Raw genomic sequence first — 17,546 nt, 5'->3', positions numbered from 1 at the left:
GTCACAAGTTCATTCGCCCACAACTTTGGCTGGTGCACTGATTTGGAGACACGCGGAAGCGACCATTACCCAATCCTCATATCGGCTTTCCATGCGCTGAGGAACCCAAAGAAATTGCTTATAAAATCTACAGACTGGGACGCATACAAGGACGCTGTAAGCAAAGGAGTTACTGCGGCAACTCGAAATGAGGAATTAGCATCGACAATGGCGTATTGCCTGAGAGCGAGTACACAAATTACAGCTAAAAATGATAACCTACCTTCAAATGATGACACATTCCAAAGGCTTTGCGCTATACGCGGGCGAGCTGAAAGGAAAGCTCTGCGCACAAAAAGCCTCGATGACCTACGTGCATGCCGACGGGCACAACGTCACATTCGACGCTACATGGATAAACTGAGTCGGAAAAAGTGGCGTGACTTTTGTTCTACGCTGGATGTGCGCCAACCAGTAACCAACATTTGGCGGATAGTTAGAGGTATGCGCACGCCACTTCAACAACTCCACCCCTTCGCTGCACTCTCCCTTCACGAACAAAAATCTATAAAAGAAGTCTCAGAAGAATACTGCAGGCTACTGTCGACAGGGTCAGGGCATTCGACACTCTCTGCAGATGGTCAAACAGGCATCCCAAAGGCGGCAGTGCCAGCGTTAGACCTGCCTTTCACAATGGAAGAACTATCCACAGCTATCGCGGAGACAAACAGACACACGTCTCCGGGTCATGATGAGGTGACCTATGACGCCATTGCTAAGCTACCCCACACCTCCCGTCTTCGACTCCTGGAGTATTACAATTCTTCCTGGATGGCTGGTGAGGTCCCCACGGAATGGAAGCTGGCAAAAATTGTGCCCGTTTTGAAGCCCTGTAAGCAGCCAACAAGCTACGCATCATTCCGGCCCATTGCCCTACTGAGCTGCGTAGGTAAGCTCATGGAGCGCATGATCTCCAAGCGCATAATTTGGTTCCTAGAAAGCCGAAATGAGTTCCCCCAAGAAATGAACGGGTTCCGTCAAAACAGGTCGGCGACTGACAATAGCATCGCCCTCGTCTCATCACTTGAGGAGTACCTTCATGCTGGGTACATCCCGACAGCCGTTTTCCTAGACATCAAGGCCGCCTTTGACTCTGTCTTTCACCATGCAATTCTCGCAGCCTTTGGCAGTCTTGGCCTTGGAGGAAGGCTATACAAGTGGATTGGGCATTATTTAAAAGAACGGCAAATTTTTATGACCACTCCAGACGGTCCAACTCGCTTTCACGCAGTGGAGAGGGGCGTACCGCAGGGAGCGGTGCTCAGCCCTCTCTTGTTCAATATTGTCCTTATTCACATAACAAGAAACCTTCCGCGAGGGGTCCGTATAACAATTTATGCTGATGATATCTGCATCTGGACCGCATCACGTTCGCGCTATATTACCCAGCAACGTCTTCAGAGAGCACTATTGCACGTTTCGATGTACTTGGCTTCCAGAGGTCTTCGTCTATCGCCAGAAAAGAGTGTTGCAATGGCGTTTACAAGAAAAACGATGACCCGATATCCGCTGCTCCTAGGCGGACGATCGCTGCCATATGTACGATCTCAGCGATTCCTGGGTGTTGTAATCGACTACAATCTGTCATGGTCACCTCAGATCAAAAAACTCCGCCAGAGGATTACTGCAGCATCGCAAGTGTTCAGGTTCATGGCGGGAACAAGGTGGGGTAGCAACTGCCGATCAATGCTTCTGCTTGAAAAAGCCTACGTTGAAGGAACCTTGCGCTACTGTCTACCAGTGCTTCAAAGATTATCTACATCAAGCAATAAGACTCTCAATGCCGCACGGAACAACTGCCTGCGAATATGTCTTGGCCTCCCAAAAGGTTCCTCTGCGTCAGGAACAGTAGCGGAGGCAGGATGTCTCCCACTAGAGGTGATTGCCGCCCAGGAAACTATGCGTACCCATCTCCGCCATGTCCTGCAAGGGAAGAAGCACTTCCTACACCGCGTCCATCTAACTCACAGCAACTCTAGCTTTGGCCAGGCAGTACAGCTCCTGCCCCTTCCTACTATTAATCAGCCACAGAAGCTACTACCTCTGGCCTTTCCTCCATGGACACTCTCTCCTCTAAAGGTGAAGAAGTCTGTTCCAGGTGTGAATGCAAAGAGCCGCATGCCACAGGCAGCGCTTCTGCAAACTACTCTCGCCTACTTATCGGAGGAATATATGCAGCACATCCATATCTTCACCGATGGTTCAACTACTAAAGAAACCTCTTCTTGTGGCCTTTATGTGCCCTCAACAGACCATGCCCTTTCTTACCGGCTGCAGCGGAGGACATCCTCTACGACAGCTGAGCTTCACGGCATTAAGGAAGCTGTTTCTTACATCCTGCGCCGAACCGCCGGCCGTTGGGTTATCTTCACCGATTCAAAAGCATCGCTGCAGATCCTGGCCAACCTGCTGAAGAAAACGAATCACCAGCCAGTTTCCCTCGACATCGGGTATATACATCATTTAGCTATTGCCGCAGGCCACTGCATAACATTTCAGTGGGTACCTGCTCACTGTGGCATTCTGGCTAATGAAAAAGCAGATGAAGCGGCTCGAAAGGGCCATCAACATCGGAGATACATTCGAACTTTTTTCACGAAATCGGATGCGTCCCAAATGGCTAAAAGTTTTGCTTACGAAGAAACGTATCGGCTTTGGAGTTTGCCGACACTTTGCTTACGAAGAAACGTATCGGCTTTGGAGTTTTCCGACACATCAGTACCAATTTCTTCACTCAATCGACCCACATCTTAGATCAAGACTCTCACCCAGAATTCCTCGACAACTGGAAACACTTTATCACCGACTTCGTCTGAATTCTGCATATACAAACCGCTTGCGATACCGTTTTGGACAAACGAACAGTCCGCATTGTGACAATTGTGCCGCGATAGAAACTGTGGAACATACCCTACTTGTGTGCCCTGCGTATGCTAACGAGCGTGCGTACTATGAACATTGCATGCAGAAGCTCTGCCCAGTGCCCCTAACAATGGACAAAGTTTTAGGTCCCTTAGCCTGCTTCAGGCAACAGAGACTTGCAATGAACTTTCTTTTTTCATATTTACAAGACATTGGACATCTAGATAAGCTCTAAATTCACTTGCACGTTACCTTCATGCATTCTTCATGCAGTGAACTTCGTCAGCCCATTTGTCGGACTATGCGCTCCATCATTCCATAGGTTATATCAAAACTCGCCATTGCATCCTTAGTACCCATTTCATGGCCGCATTTTATCTTCGTTTTTTTTTCTTTTACCTCTTCCACGCTGCTCTCCTACTGTCTTTTTCTCCCAAATTCCCCTTCCTACGCAGAGTAGCATGCCAGCGATTTTTAAACGCCAACTAAATTCTCTGCATTTCCTTAAAGAGTCTCTCTCTCTCTCTCTCTAGTATGAAAGGCGTGTTTGTCCCCCCTATAGAATTTTCGCTAACACGCTTCGAGCATTTCACAATGTCTGGAAGCACGGAATGACTCCAGCGCTTTCAAGTCTTAGTTAAGATGCACCAGCAAAATTTGTGTGTGTTTATGAGAATTTTTTTTTTTCTGCTGAGCAAAAGCCTAAGCATTTTTTCTGTTCCTACCCGTTTCTGTTAAGGCTTCAACTCTGGTCCCACTTCTCGTGTGGAGCCAGTGCGTTGGATGATCCCAGAACCTCAGTTTCGAATATATGGGAGATTACCAGTAATTAGTACTATAAGTATTTTTAATTAGTAGTATTAAGTACCGAATAGCGAACAAGCCTGCATGAGACTGCAAACGCTGAGAAAGGACATACCTTTGATTCTGAACCGCTACTTTCACTGAGTTCAAGTTGGAGGCTTTCTTGCAAGCTTCATCTTAGAAAGAAGGAGTACTCTTTACAGGAGACAAATGACTAAAAGCAGCGCTGTGGCCTCCATTAACGGAGGATTCCTTTCATGCCCTTTTCCCCGTTATACCATTTCGCACATCACTAGTTAAATTTATCTGTAACGGTTGTGCGCTCGGTCGCTGTCCAGTCACGACCCTAAACTAAAGGTATAATTTCTAGAAATAGGCTAAACACGCCGTATAAAATGACTGCAGGTACACAATATGCAAGTTTTGCGCGAATGCTTGCATCATTGATTGATTGATTGATTGATTGATTGATTGATTGATTGATTGATTGATTGATTGATTGAGTGAGTGAGTGAGTGAGTGAGTGAGTGAGTGAGTGAGTGAGTGAGTGAGTGAGTGAGTGAGTGAGTGAGTGAGTGAGTGAGTGAGTGAGTGAGTGAGTGAGTGAGTGAGTGAGTGAGTGAGTGAGTGAGTGAGTGAGTGAGTGAGTGAGTGAGTGAGTGAGTGAGTGAGTGAGTGAGTGAGTGAGTGAGTGAGTGAGTGAGTGAGTGAGTGAGTGAGTGAGTGAGTGAGTGAGTGAGTGAGTGAGTGAGTGAGTGAGTGAGTGAGTGAGTGAGTGAGTGAGTGAGTGAGTGAGTGAGTGAGTGAGTGAGTGAGTGAGTGAGTGAGTGAGTGAGTGAGTGAGTGAGTGAGTGAGTGATTTCAGTGTGGTGTCATCAGCGGTAGGTAAACCGAATTACCACCTGAGATACTCTAACACATAGTTCAGTAGCGCTCGAGTTATTATGCGGCAATAATAAGCTGTGTGCCCAGACCAAGCAGCGCACTAGGGGCCAGTGAGAGCATTCCACAGCCATTACCTGTTTTAAGGAAAAAGCCTTTAATGCCTCATTGTTGTCGACAGAAAGTTGTCAGCAGAGGTGTCGCGCTTTTTCTGTCAGACCAGAAAAAAAAAAATCTTTGTGCACGATGGGATTCCAACCACCATCCTTCCGTTCCGCAGCCGAGCGTGCTAACGGCTACGCTACTTCCTGCCAACGCATATGTAGTTCTTCTTGTCTAGGACGCTGGAGAGTGTTTGCAGAAAGGCGTCGAATCAGATGGATGCCTCCCAAACGCCTTCCAGTTTGTCCAGCATTTAAGATTCACAAACGACTGTGTACTTAATTAACATCCTAACCACACATCAGTGACGCAAGCAGCAACACCGCGCTAAAGGCTTTCGCCTCACCGCACTTTAGGTCAAGAAAGTGCCCCCTGAATTTTTGTCTCCATGGTTTGCTTCTGTGGCTGTGCTGCCAAATACCCGTAGAGACCACAAAAGTCATGAGCATCGTATCTTCTGAAGCCAACGGCTGCACTAACACATTGCTTTCTGTGCGCGTAGAACCCCGCTAGAGCGTTCCAGAAAATCCCAGTTATCTCCTTGTGCAGCCTCGCGTGGGTGCTACAGGGTCTTAAAAGGGATATCATTTTATATGCAACGCTGTACTACTGTCCGCGTTCGCATGAGCACAACATAACCGCTCTAGTGGCATTAAACATTGCAGAGAAGAGAGCTTAAAAAACTCTGTTTAGTACCTGATTCCCTCTTAAAGCCTTGCACTAGTCCTAGCTTGGAACCAAATAAGCCACAAGCATTCATAATTTTTATTTCTCTTTTTTTTTGCCGCTTCAGGCAAGTTTATAATAGAGAACATACTCCCCGCACAACGTGTGAGCTACCAGCTCTAACCTATGAGCTCGCGAGTTGGCCACAGGCGCTCATTGTGAAATGTGGTGCGAGTAGACCACCGCCCAAAGCAGAAGGCAAAAATTACTGTACAAGAGGCCCAGTACGCTCAGCTTTCTTTATAGGCCGTGAAGAAAAAGCGTTAGCTGTAGAGAACCACATGAAGAACCGCGCTCTGTTGTAAACCTTGTATATCGCGAACAGCCGCAAGTTTGGCCCTCCCATCGCGACGTGGACAGTGCACTGAAAGGACTACCGCAAACATCATTCACGCGTATTGTGGCAGCCGAGGTGGGAAGCTCATCAGCGAAAAGAACATCGCGTGCTTTGCTTTCCCTCGCGGCAGTCGCATCCGTCTGTCGAACTTTGATGGCGTGATGGGAGAGCCACGAGGTTATTCTGTTTAACTAGCCTGCGCTGTGGTTGCCTTTGCAGTCGTAGAAACACCCCAAGACCAAGTTCAGCGGCCACCCATCTGAGGCTGTGCTCAGGAAAACTTGTTACTTTTGTCCAAAATAATCTCGCAGCAATCACTCCGCCGATATAACATTTCTTAACCCCACCCTGTGAGCCCAAGTCGGATGTATTGTACTAGTCACCGGAGTTTTACGCTGGGCAGTTTTTCCCATCTAACTTGGCTCAAGATCCACGCCACACGGTAACAATGTGTATCTTCCGGTTAAACGGTCAGTGATGTGTGTGTGTGTGTGTGCGTGTGTGCGTGTGTGTGTGTGTGTGTGTGTGTGTGTGTGTGTGTGTGTGTGTGTGTGTGTGTGTGTGTGTGCGTGCGTGCGTGCGTGCGTGCGTGCGTGCGTGCGTGCGTGCGTGCGTGTGCGTGTGTGTGTGTGTGTGTGTGTGTGTGTGTGTGTGTGTGTGTGTGCGTGCGTGCGTGCGTGCGTGCGTGCGTGTGTGTAGGGGGGGTTAGTGCGAGGGTGCGTGCGTGCGTTTGCACGATCTGTATTTTCCTTTTGCTTCTCCTCCCCTTTTTACTCCCCCTTTTCTATACCTTCATTTTCCTGTCCACTTTGATTCACCTTATTACAGCAGTACACGGAAACATTTGGTTAGCACTGCAACATATCTGAAAACGACTCTAACTTGTACAGCAGTTATCCACTTTGCTGCAAGCCCAACGCGTGAGCTCTAGTCTGAGTCTCCCCAGCCTCTCAAAGCCGGTGCATCGGCGCTGAAATAATTTACTCTGGCGCCCCTGATCCGGCTTCTATCTTCGAAGGCACTTGATGGCAGCCTAACGCTCTCCGCTCCCTCCCGACAGGCGAAGAGGTGCAACGTAGACCTGACTCCTCCAGAAGCGGAGTCTGCGAGATCAAATTTGTTTGCTTGTTCCGGGCCTCCGTTTTATCGCTGTGGGTTTGCGTGTCGGGCCTCCGTGCCGCTAACGACCTTTGCATAATCTTCGTTGATCACGGTTCTCGGACGAGCCATTAGCTATTCTACGGCCATTCTGCTTCGCGGACACTTATTTTAGGCGCCCCACGCACCACCCCGCGCGCATTATAGTTCATAGGCGCTCGCCAACACCTGCTCGTATACCTTCAGTCCGCGTTAACTATTTAAAAAGTACGTTGCTCCCGCTTGCTTCTTTAATAGCAACAGCTAGAGAAGTATGCTGTGCTGGCAACGGCTGCTGGCAACCTTCCATTCTTTATATTTTGCTGCCCCACCTCTCTGAGGCTAAATAATTGCTGCGCCCATCACAGCCGACGGGGCTTTGTTAGCGGCGGGCGCTCGTTTAGCCTCCGCGTCGCCGTGCTCGACGGCACCCACCCGGCCCTCCTAGTTGCTTCTGCTGAACGTGATGAAGCTTTAACGCGACGGAATTAGCCGCACGGTGCGGTTGGTCTTCCAGGCACGGCTGGAAACTCGAGAGAGAGGGCGCTGTCGCAGTGCGGGCGTCGAAACTTGTGGCGCTTGTCTGTCTTTATTGTTTGTTTTTCTTCTTTCGCTCGCACGAGTCCTTTGTTTCCGAGCTCTGTAATCCTCAGAGTGTTGCGCTGTCCGTTTAAATGAACATTAACGAGTGGAAACGCGACGCCTAACTACGGACCAACGTAGATGCGACAGCTGCCGAGTTTGTGCTAGGGCGCAACACAGTGTCGAGAGTAGGCTGCGGAAAAGCGGCAGGCATCGGTATTTTGGGTGAAAAGTGCTCACTCTGATATTGTGCAGTTATACCGCTTGTGATGTACATGGCCTTTTGCCCACATAGGCTTAACTTATTTCCTGGTGTGTCCTGTAATGTTCCATCGCGTCCACTGTGGTGCTTTGGGACACGTGGCTGGCTGGGACATGAGCAAACTTTGACAATGAATGGTATGAGGCAGCCAACATGAGAAAGAGTGTGGTCACTCCCTCAACAACAACGAATGCATTCATGAGATAATTGGGGAAAATTTCATTTGTAACTCCTGTCTTATTAACTTACTAGAATGTTGCCCCTAGTTCGAACTTCGGTCGTGTAGGCTAGGGTATTTGCCAATGTTTGCCAATTTTCTTTGGTGACTCCGGTGAAAAACATCTTCGACACCTAATGCTGCGTCGCTATGAAGTTATTTCTCTCTCTCTCTCTCTCTCTCTCTCTCTCTAGCAGCTTTCGCTCCTGATTCAGATAACGGCATTTTTTTTCTCACTATGTTTAAGTCTCATATTTATTTTTCTGAAGATACCTAAGTACTACTCTGTTCTTCATGGATGATACGTTAGTTTGCTCTTCTCCACTAATCACCTATTCTCGTCTCTGGTACTTCTACTTGTGGCAGATTACCTGCGACTTAGCTTTTACTGTACATCCCGCCGCCCCAGACCTGCTGTATTGTTTCTTGTATTTAAAGCTGGAGGTTCGCTGTGAGAATTCGCTCCATTTTTCATTTATTTCCCTGCAGAATTTTGGTCTCAAGAATCCCGCCCAAGCCTCAACCATTGAGCGCGTCCGTTTGATTCGTCGAAAATATTTTCTTTTTTAATTTCGACTGTAGCCATCTTTAAAATTTTAACATACGTTTATCGGTACTCTGCTTGTGCAGTAAACCATTAATGAATTTCTGTTATATGTTTTAAGGTCACCGCTACCCAGGCCACCGTGAAAGAGGCAATCAAACACATATCACAGCAATACATGATGTTGGGCTAGTCGGTTCATGGTTAGAGCGAAACAAAACTGCGCGAAGACGACGGGACAAAAGAAAGGCACGTGCCTTTCTTTTGTCCCGTCGTCTTCGCGCAGTTTTGTTTCGCTCTAAACATATCACAGCAAGACGCAATTCAAGAGCTGTAATTTTCCCAGATACGTGCGACCGATTGCATCAACATTTTTTGACGAATTTATTTGACATGAAAAATAAAAGACAAAGGTACCTTTAGTACGCTACACAGTTGGATGTACTAAAATAATGCAATAAATTTTAAACAATAACATCTTGCCCTTTCCAGCCCTCCCCACGAAAGCGCATGTGTACGCAGAAAAAAAAATTAGAAGCCTAAGGCAGCACTCTACGTGTTCCGGCTCAGTCCACTTGTTTCTTGTGGTTTGTGAAATAAACCTGTCCACTGAGTTTCGGAAAACACCGAAAAAAGGGCGTCTGGGCACTTGATCAAAAGGGCGAACACTCGAAGATTTCCCGGACACTGTTTCAACATCTGTGCACACTGCGAGAACGTTGACATCAGCTTGTGAAGGACACTGCTTTCCAGTATTTCGTTCGTACCTCAAACTTCCTGCAACCTGATTAGTCTTTGATCAAAAGTGGAGCATGGACAGTCGCTACACCGGCAGCCTTCGTGACTGCCTGAGCCTAACTGCCCTTCACTCCTTCTTCAAACTTACTCCTATATTCCCTTTCCCTTTTCTCACCCTACGCCTTAAAGCCCACTTCTAGCATAAAACAAGAACCTTGATCTGTGCTGTTGTGACAGTTTCGTCAATAACTTTTTTCATAAATGTTGGTTCATTATCCTGATTAAGGATTTAGTTTTCTGACGGCTTGACGCCATTTATATGATGACATTGGAAAGGAATAATCGCACAAACAATTTGAAGCTTCCGGTTTAGTTTCTGAGCTAGAAAGCGTTACAAGCCGGCCTGATTAAGCATCCTTGCTTGCATATTTCAATACTATTAACAGGCAGCAAAATAAGTAAATGGAAAATTGCTGTCTCCAGATAAACGCAGAAGCAAACAGCGCGCAGTCTATTTCGCAATAAAAAAAAACCTCTTCTCGCCACTAACTTTAACTGCCGCCTTGAGCGTTCTTGTCCCTAGAATGAAATTATAGAATGTCCCTGCTTTCCTTTCCCCTATTTGCGGGAGAAGTTAAAGTAGGCTGATTGGGCCGAAGGGATGTTCCGTCACGTTCGGCTCGTTTCACTCAAGGCGCGAAGAAAAAAGTGCAATCAAGCAAACGCTGAAGCGAAGTTCTGACTGCTGCACGTCGAACAGAGTGCCTGTTCATATGGCGAAGCCACTGGAGAGGTGGTTCACCTCTAGTCGTCAGTCGCGTCTCGCACTGCGGGCAGGCACCTCACGAGTATGTATCCCCCTGAACAAAGAAAGAGAGAAAAAAAGAAAGAAGGAAAGAAAGAAAGAAGGAAAGAAAGAGAGAAAGAAAGAAAGGAAGAAAGAAGGAAAGAAAGAAAGAAAGAAAGAAAAGAAAGAAGAAAGAAAGAAAGAAAGAAAGAAAGAAAGAAAGAAAGAAAGAAAGAAAGAAAGAAAGAAAGAAAGAAAGAAAGAAAGAAAGAAAGAAAGAAAGAAAGAAAGAAAGAAAGAAAGAAAGAAAGAAAGAAAGAAAGAAAGAAAGAAAGAAAGAAAGAATAGAGAAAGGAGAGAAAGAATAGAGAAAGGAGAGAAAGAAGAGAGAAGGAAAGAAAGACCACAAAGTGCGCGCGCGCCCAATCTGCCCTCCAACCATTTTAATGCCAGCGAAATCGACTGCCCCGGGCGGTGTCGGTACATCTCTTGGTAGCGTACAACGAGCGAGCACTCTGTTTCGTCTTCGGTGCGACCGTTCCTTATTACATTCGCACTTCATTCAAAGTTCTCGCCTCCTCTTCTGTTTAGCTTCTTTCCCTCTTTCTTCTCGACAGAGTTAGGAGCAACTGCTCCACCAGCTTCTCCTCGGTGTTTTCTTCCTTGCGCGCATTAAAGTACTGGAGCGGCCGCACGCTGGTGTTGTGTGCATAGGGCATTCAAGGAGCACTGGATAAACCACACCGACCATGCTGCTGCTGCTGCTCCTGCTTTCCCATGCTCTTCGCTCGCACTGGACAAGCAACGATGGTGTTGTGGCTTCGCTTCCTTCATTTCTTTTTTTCCTTGTTTGCACTGGACGATAGGAACGTCGCTGCTCGGTCAGCTTTTGTTTCGCTTTGGCCAAAGATGGATCGCCCCGGGGAGACGCGTGCCTCGGCAGATCGCTTTTTCATAGGAGACGCCTTTTCCCCCGTCCCTACCTCCGGCGTCGCAGTTAAAAAGATGGAAATAGGAAAAGCGGCAAAAACAAGAGACGCAGTCGTGTGTATGCACTCGCTCCGGCAAGTTCCGTGCAGTGAACTAAAACCTCCTAGTGTAAAAAAAAAAAAGAGAGAAAGAGATCACTTCTTTTTGGGGCGCCATATCTTACACCTAGCGCACTTCGGAGTGTCGTGTTCAGTTATCCCGGACTTCTTGATTTGTTTTGTTTTCCAGGACGACAGAATGTCTATAATGCTGCGTTTGAAAGCGGAATTCAAGAGGGTCCCATGCACCGAAGTAAGTGTGGTCATGAGGATTCATGGGTGAGGATCTATGTCTTGTTTCGTAGGCGTTGTCTGGCGAGGCCTTGGTTGTGCTGCACGGAGTTAGAAAAGTGCGAATACTACTCCGTGCTCCTGTTTCGCTGTTGCTGCCTTGCGCTATCGCGTTTCTCCGAAATGTGCTCAAGTTGAGGCGAGAAGACGAAGTGGAACCTACGTCCGCCGCTCTCTTGGCGATTATGTTTTTCTTGCCAAAACCGCCCGCGGTCTTGTCTTCGTCGGGAGAGTGTCTCGTATCTTTCAATGGCCTCCGTTGTACTTCGGATCTCTCTCGTCTCGTCTCGGGCTGCCTTTCGAGCACTTCGTTTTCTCCCGGCGAATTCACTTCGCCTCTCGACATGGTGCACACAAAAAAAGTGCGCCTTCTTCGACTACCTCGTTTTCGACATTCTTGACGCTCACAGCAGCTCCAAGATCGTGCTCGAAGAATGTTTCAAGTGCGAGTTGTGAAAGCTACATCCGCCGCTCTCCTTTCGACCACGGAGGCCCGGAGGCTTGAGATGTATTGTTCAATGAATTTTTTTTTTTTCAGGTCCGTTATTTTGCCTCCGCTGCCTTGGCCAGCTGCGCCTTTGATAGAAGTCGGTTACGTACATTGTCCATTGGTTGCTACTTATCGGTGCTGACGTCATAGTTGGTAATGACCCGTAGCAGGGCAGCAAAAGGATGAGCGGGAGATGAGGAGCAGAAGGAAGAGGAGGAGGAGGACACGGTTTGCTGCCCTACACTGGGAAAAAGGAATGTGGGGACACAAAAGTGAAGGAGAAAAGGGAGTAACAGGAGAATTAAGTCAGTATGCGAAGTCAGTACGCTGTGAATGTGACTTTACAAAGGGAGAGAAAAATCTTCACAATATACGGCCTTTGATTACTGTCTAAGTTGGTTTTCAGGGAAACAATTATATCAAAATAAAAAAGTGATAAGAAAGTTTTGTGGATCCCAAACACAGAGGGCCTATTAGGTAAAAATAAAAACGAGGTTATAAGTCACGAGTTTCGTGACTCCCAAGCACCTTTCTCTTTAGTTGCACTATTCTAGTTATTGTTGTGACGGCTCACAGCCGTGTGCTAGCCGTAGCAAGGCTTTCTGGTACATCTCTTCCCTAATGATAGCTGCCTCCGCTGCTACTTTTAAATAGGCAAGTGTATCAACGCAAGCGTTCCTTGCTTTTCTCGTACAATTTCTCGTAAGCCCAGAGTGAAGATCAGGGCCCGTATTACGGAATTCTGTCAAAATTTTGTCAAAAGTTATTTACAGTGACGTCAAAATGACGAAACGACGTGACGTCGACGCTTGACGCGAAATTGACGCAACGAGGAATCAGCCAATTACAGCAGAGCGGCGGCCCGAAGCATTTGTCTGCACGACGAGAGACCGTCTGCTAAATTTTTGCTAAAAGAGTAAAGAAATGCACAACGATAAAAATAATTATTATTTTATTTTGCAAAAAAAATTATGTTTAAAGCTCAAAAATATCAAGAAAAACAAGAAGCGCAAGAAGTTAGGCTATTAAATTTGCTAGTGGGTAACTTTTGCTGCCGCGGGGGTGCGCAGACGGCGGTAAAACGTCGACAAGCCGCTTTGCACGGAAACAGCTGTTCCACGCCTTGATACTGTTTTCTTGCGCGGCGTCGAAAATCAAGGTACTGTGCGGTTGACCCAAGTGCGTAAAAATTGACGAAGCCAACTTGTTAAGGTCTGTGTTGTTCGGCTCTTACGATCGATGACAAAAGTGTCAAAGCGTGAAGCGTTGATGTGTGGTCGTCTGTTTCTTTTTCCTCGACCGGGAAACAGAAGACGGCCACGAAGTGCGATTTGCAGGGGAAAATAAAGTTCTTTGCCAGCATAAGCATGTTTTATTTGTATGTAGCTGTGGCACAGAGATGTCGTCGGCTGCCGAAGCTTGCATGAGCCGGTCGCAAATAACCGCTGTGCACACAGCACCCGCTGCTGCACCGACAGCGCGCTCGCACGCACACCTCCCAATTCATCGGCGAGTTCGCCGCACAGCCACACCGCAGTCTGCTTCTCCAGTCGAAAAAGGCGTCGGAACAGCTCGTCCGGCAAGTCAAACGCGTCTTCGTACGCCCTCCTTCGACGTTGCTCGCGCCGCCGCAGCCGCCATACGCCGCCGCTGCCATTTTCTGTCAAAAAACTCAACGGTCCAATTTTGACCGCCTCGAAGCCGTCAAAAAAAATCGTCAAAATGCGTCTGCATAATTAGGCGTGCAACGTCACCACTTCTGTCATGTCCGTGACGTAAACGCCAGCCAGCCATGACGCAAGAAAGCAACATGGCCGCCGGACACGGCCGACCATAGGAGCGCGGCTACGGCGGGGCTTTTAAGGCGGAAGCCTTTAATGTCTCATCGTTGTAAGCAGCAGTTGTCGACAGAAAATGTCACGCTTTTCAATTGGTGGAAACGGTCGTGACGTCACAGTGCGCGAATTTCAAACGGGGCCAATTGTACTTTGGCTAGTAACCATGCAACCAATTGAAGGGATCGTATAGTGATGCTCCAAGTAAGTGGGACTGAGCTTAGTTAATTGCTTAATTACCCAATTAGCCTAATTAGCTTTACTAGTCAGGCCATATAAATAAATAAAACTGATTAAGAAATTGGTCGAGCTCAGGAATCGAACCCCGGCCTTCGGCGTGAGAGACGAGCATGCTATCTACTCCGCCATGCCAGCTCGATGGTTTGGAACGAACAAAGGCGCGTCTAGTGAATACGGTGTCTTCACTCACTCTCATCCTCCTCCATTCCCTTCCGGCGAGGTTTAGGTGTCCACCGACAAATGAGAGACAGATACATTTCCTTTCCTCAAAAACCAATTTACCGACGAGCGAGGCGTAGAACCGAATGGGCGATGGCGTTCTATGGACTCCTTGGCAGCGTTGCAAGACGCTGTCGCGTTCCACTCTTAGGGGCGAAGCTTAACATCTTAACCACACATCAGTGGCCACACTTTAGGTAAAAAAAGTGCCCCCCTGAATTTTGTGACACAGTTACTGTGTAATTTCCTTTCCTCAAATACAATTTTCATTTTCTTCATTACGGCTCCTCTTTATCTATCTTCTTTCACTCCCACTTCCTCCCTTCCTCTACGGTGCGGTTCAGGTGTCCACCGAGATGACAGAGAATTACTGCGCCATTTCCTTTCCTCAAAAAGCGTTGCGTTCAAAAGGCAAGGCATCGCGCCGAACGGGTGGTGGCGTTCCGTGGTCTCCCTGGCAGCGCTACAACGCGCTGTCACGTTCCGCTCCTAAAGGCGAAGCTTAAGCGTCATTAATTAGCCGTTAATTAGTATTCAGGCATTAATCAGTAATTACCCATTAATTAGTGATTTGTCATCACTTAGTAATTAGTACTCAATTACATTTGACGCCACCAGTGCCGCAGAAACAGCGAAGGTGGTGCGGAAAACGCTTCCGCCTCTACCCACTTTAGACAAAGTGCCCCCTGAATTTTTTGACGAGTTTTTGACGCGTTTTTGACAAGTTTTTGATTTGACAGTTCCGTAATACGGGCCCAGGTAGGTTTCGACAAAACCTCGCCCTTGAGCTGGTTTGAAAGTGGCGCACGACGCGTACAACTTGCATCTTCTCTATTCCCAGACCAACGCTCCAACACAGATCTCAGCGAAGTCTTCACGGGTTCAGAGAAGGTTGCAGGGTGAAAAGATCTTGTGGCGCGTCTGGGAAGCCAGAGAGAGAGAAAATTTTATTATGTCCTCCAGGTACGGCTCGCTGTTTAAAAGAGGCGGGTGTGCTCGGCTTGGTGTGATGGTTACTGAACCGACTTGAGTGATGCGTGCTGCCAGAAATAGCCACGGTGTTGGGCAGAGTGCAGCAGTAGGAGCGGCCCAGCTCTCTCAGGAGTGGGGCAACGTGAAGAGAAAGGGTTCACTGTGCCGCTGTATATGTTTCTGCTTTGAGCGAGTGAAACGTGTTTCTAATGTTTTATTCCGTAATGACATGTCTAGTACTAAGCCTACAACTGGTCAAATGTTTAGGGAATCCCCCAAGGTGGAGTATATTGTAGCCGTATGGCTGCGCTCGGGTGGATGCCAATGAGTAATTACTCCCATATTATAAACCTACAACTCAACAAACGAAAGCTAGTGTGGCATTACGGTACACGACGGGGGCACAAGCAGGCAAAGCGCTGAACTAACCCTTCATTGGCAAAATAATAAAGAATAAAGGAAAAAGCCATTACATTTACATTGTACCGGCTATTGTACCCACATTCAAATGCCGGTGCCAAAACTTTGTTAGCGTCGCAAAAATTTGAGAAATTCCTGTGTCGCGAATCAGGAACTGCTACTATTTTGCCCATTTTCTGCAGCCGTACAGAGATTTGTGACAGACCAAGTGAAGGCATCAAACCAGCTCGAACGCTCAGAGGCAGTAAACATTGTTCCAGTTCTCCTATTTTCCTTAGAGCATTTGCCAGAAAACGATCGACGAAGAGTTGTTGGAGGCGGGCTGCAAGTCACACATTCGCGCCCCCCTTTTTCTTCACACAGCTCGCTTACAGTGACGCCCAACACTTTGTCCAGAAAGCGCTGCTGACAACATGGTGCATCAAAATTCCTATCCGATTCCCACGTAGTAGTGTGACGACCCCACATAATGCGCAGGTCCACACGGGACGGAGAGGCAAGAAGACACCGTATGGCTCAGTTTAAACAAAATGATGTAATCAATAATTATACATTGTACATCAGAGGCTGGGGTGTCCGAGCTTACGTGGCGACGCCGTCATGGAGGCGATGGAGGGGCTCCGGAGTTGCGATCCGTCGGTAGCTGGCAGAAGCTGCGCGCCGTCCGGCTTCGGCGCTGAAGGACCCTTTTTCGTGTACGATGTCGTCCTTTTCGTCCCTTTCGTCCGCACTGGCCAGCTATATCTGCTCCGCCCGCCACGTCCTATCTCCTCTCTTCCAGGCTGGATTGTTTCTTTCTTCCTCCTTTCCACGGCGGCGCCGCGGCACCCCCGACCTCCCTCGTTGGAATGTCGTTTGTCTCCCGCCGGCAGCTTTCTTCTCTTGTCGGGTTGTCAGCCTCTCCTGTGTCCTTGTACGGCCAGGCAGCCTAATGGGGCTGGCTTTCCCTCCCGCCGGCGCCTTTGTACCATTGTACCCCTTCAGTGGCTTGCCGCCTCTGGGGGCTCCGTCTAGGCGGCGCCGCCGAACGCGGACCGTTTAAGGGGAGACAAGGGAGTAGGACGGTTGAGCACAGAGGAGATTCCGCCGAAGATATGGGCCCTGGTAGCTCACGCACGGAACGTCACACTAGTGAGCACACAGTATGCACACGCTATGCTGTAAATTCGCGACACTGGGCAGTGATGGGATAACTAGAAAATTCATGAAGAATTGAGTAAATGTTCTTCATAGCAACAATTCGTGGGGTGGCTTTTCAGATTATTAACCGACTAGTCAGACAGCATCCTTTGCTAAACTAACAACCTGGAAACAATTGCTCTTCATGCATTGGCGAAAATTCAAAAGCATGAGCATCTTAAAAGGAGCGTAAGTAATCTACTTGGGCAGGGCATGTAATGAGAAGGCAAGATAACCGCTAGTCCTTAAGATTAACGGAGTGGAATCCAAGAGAAGGCAAGCGTAGCAGGGGACGGCAGAAAGTTAGGTGGGCGGATGAGATGAGATTAAGAAGTTTTCTGGGACACGATGCGTGCAGCTGGCTAAGGACAGGGTTAATTGGAGAGACATGGGAAAGGTCTTTTCCCTGGAGTGGGCGTAGTCAGGCTGATGATGATGATGGTGGTGGTTATGATGATGATTATGCGCAGTATCAGAGAAGGTTTACTAGCGTACGCATTGTCTTCTTGGTACATCAGGAAGGCTTCAATGACTTCCCGTTCTTAGACCACTCGGTCCCCTGTTTACGCAGAACACCTGTTGTAGGGCCTGCGGCAACGCTGACTCAGAGAGATATTCCCAATTGCTGTTCGGAAAGCAGCAGCAGATGAAGCAATGTAAGCGGAAAGGGGGTAAAAGAGATAGACGTTAAAAGCTATAAAGCTGTGTGAAAATACATGTGTCAATGGCGGAAAGCAAGCGCCCAGAGACCAATATGACGCGGGAGAAACAGACGCAGCGCTGATAACGGATT

At 47.9% G+C, this 17,546-nt stretch overlaps 1 protein-coding gene across 1 annotated transcript in view; it reads left to right on the top strand.

The window, feature by feature from the left end:
* Positions 1-17,546, top strand: part of LOC149340479 (neuronal acetylcholine receptor subunit alpha-10-like) — a 333,173-nt gene that overhangs the window by 268,637 nt on the left and 46,990 nt on the right. The window lies entirely within an intron of this gene.

The sequence above is a fragment of the Amblyomma mixtum genome, chromosome 6 (assembly GCF_055824585.1).
Source record: "Amblyomma mixtum isolate Tamu chromosome 6, ASM5582458v1, whole genome shotgun sequence".
Classification (NCBI taxonomy): Eukaryota; Metazoa; Arthropoda; class Arachnida; order Ixodida; family Ixodidae; genus Amblyomma; species Amblyomma mixtum.
This window is presented reverse-complemented; position numbering and strand designations above follow the sequence as displayed.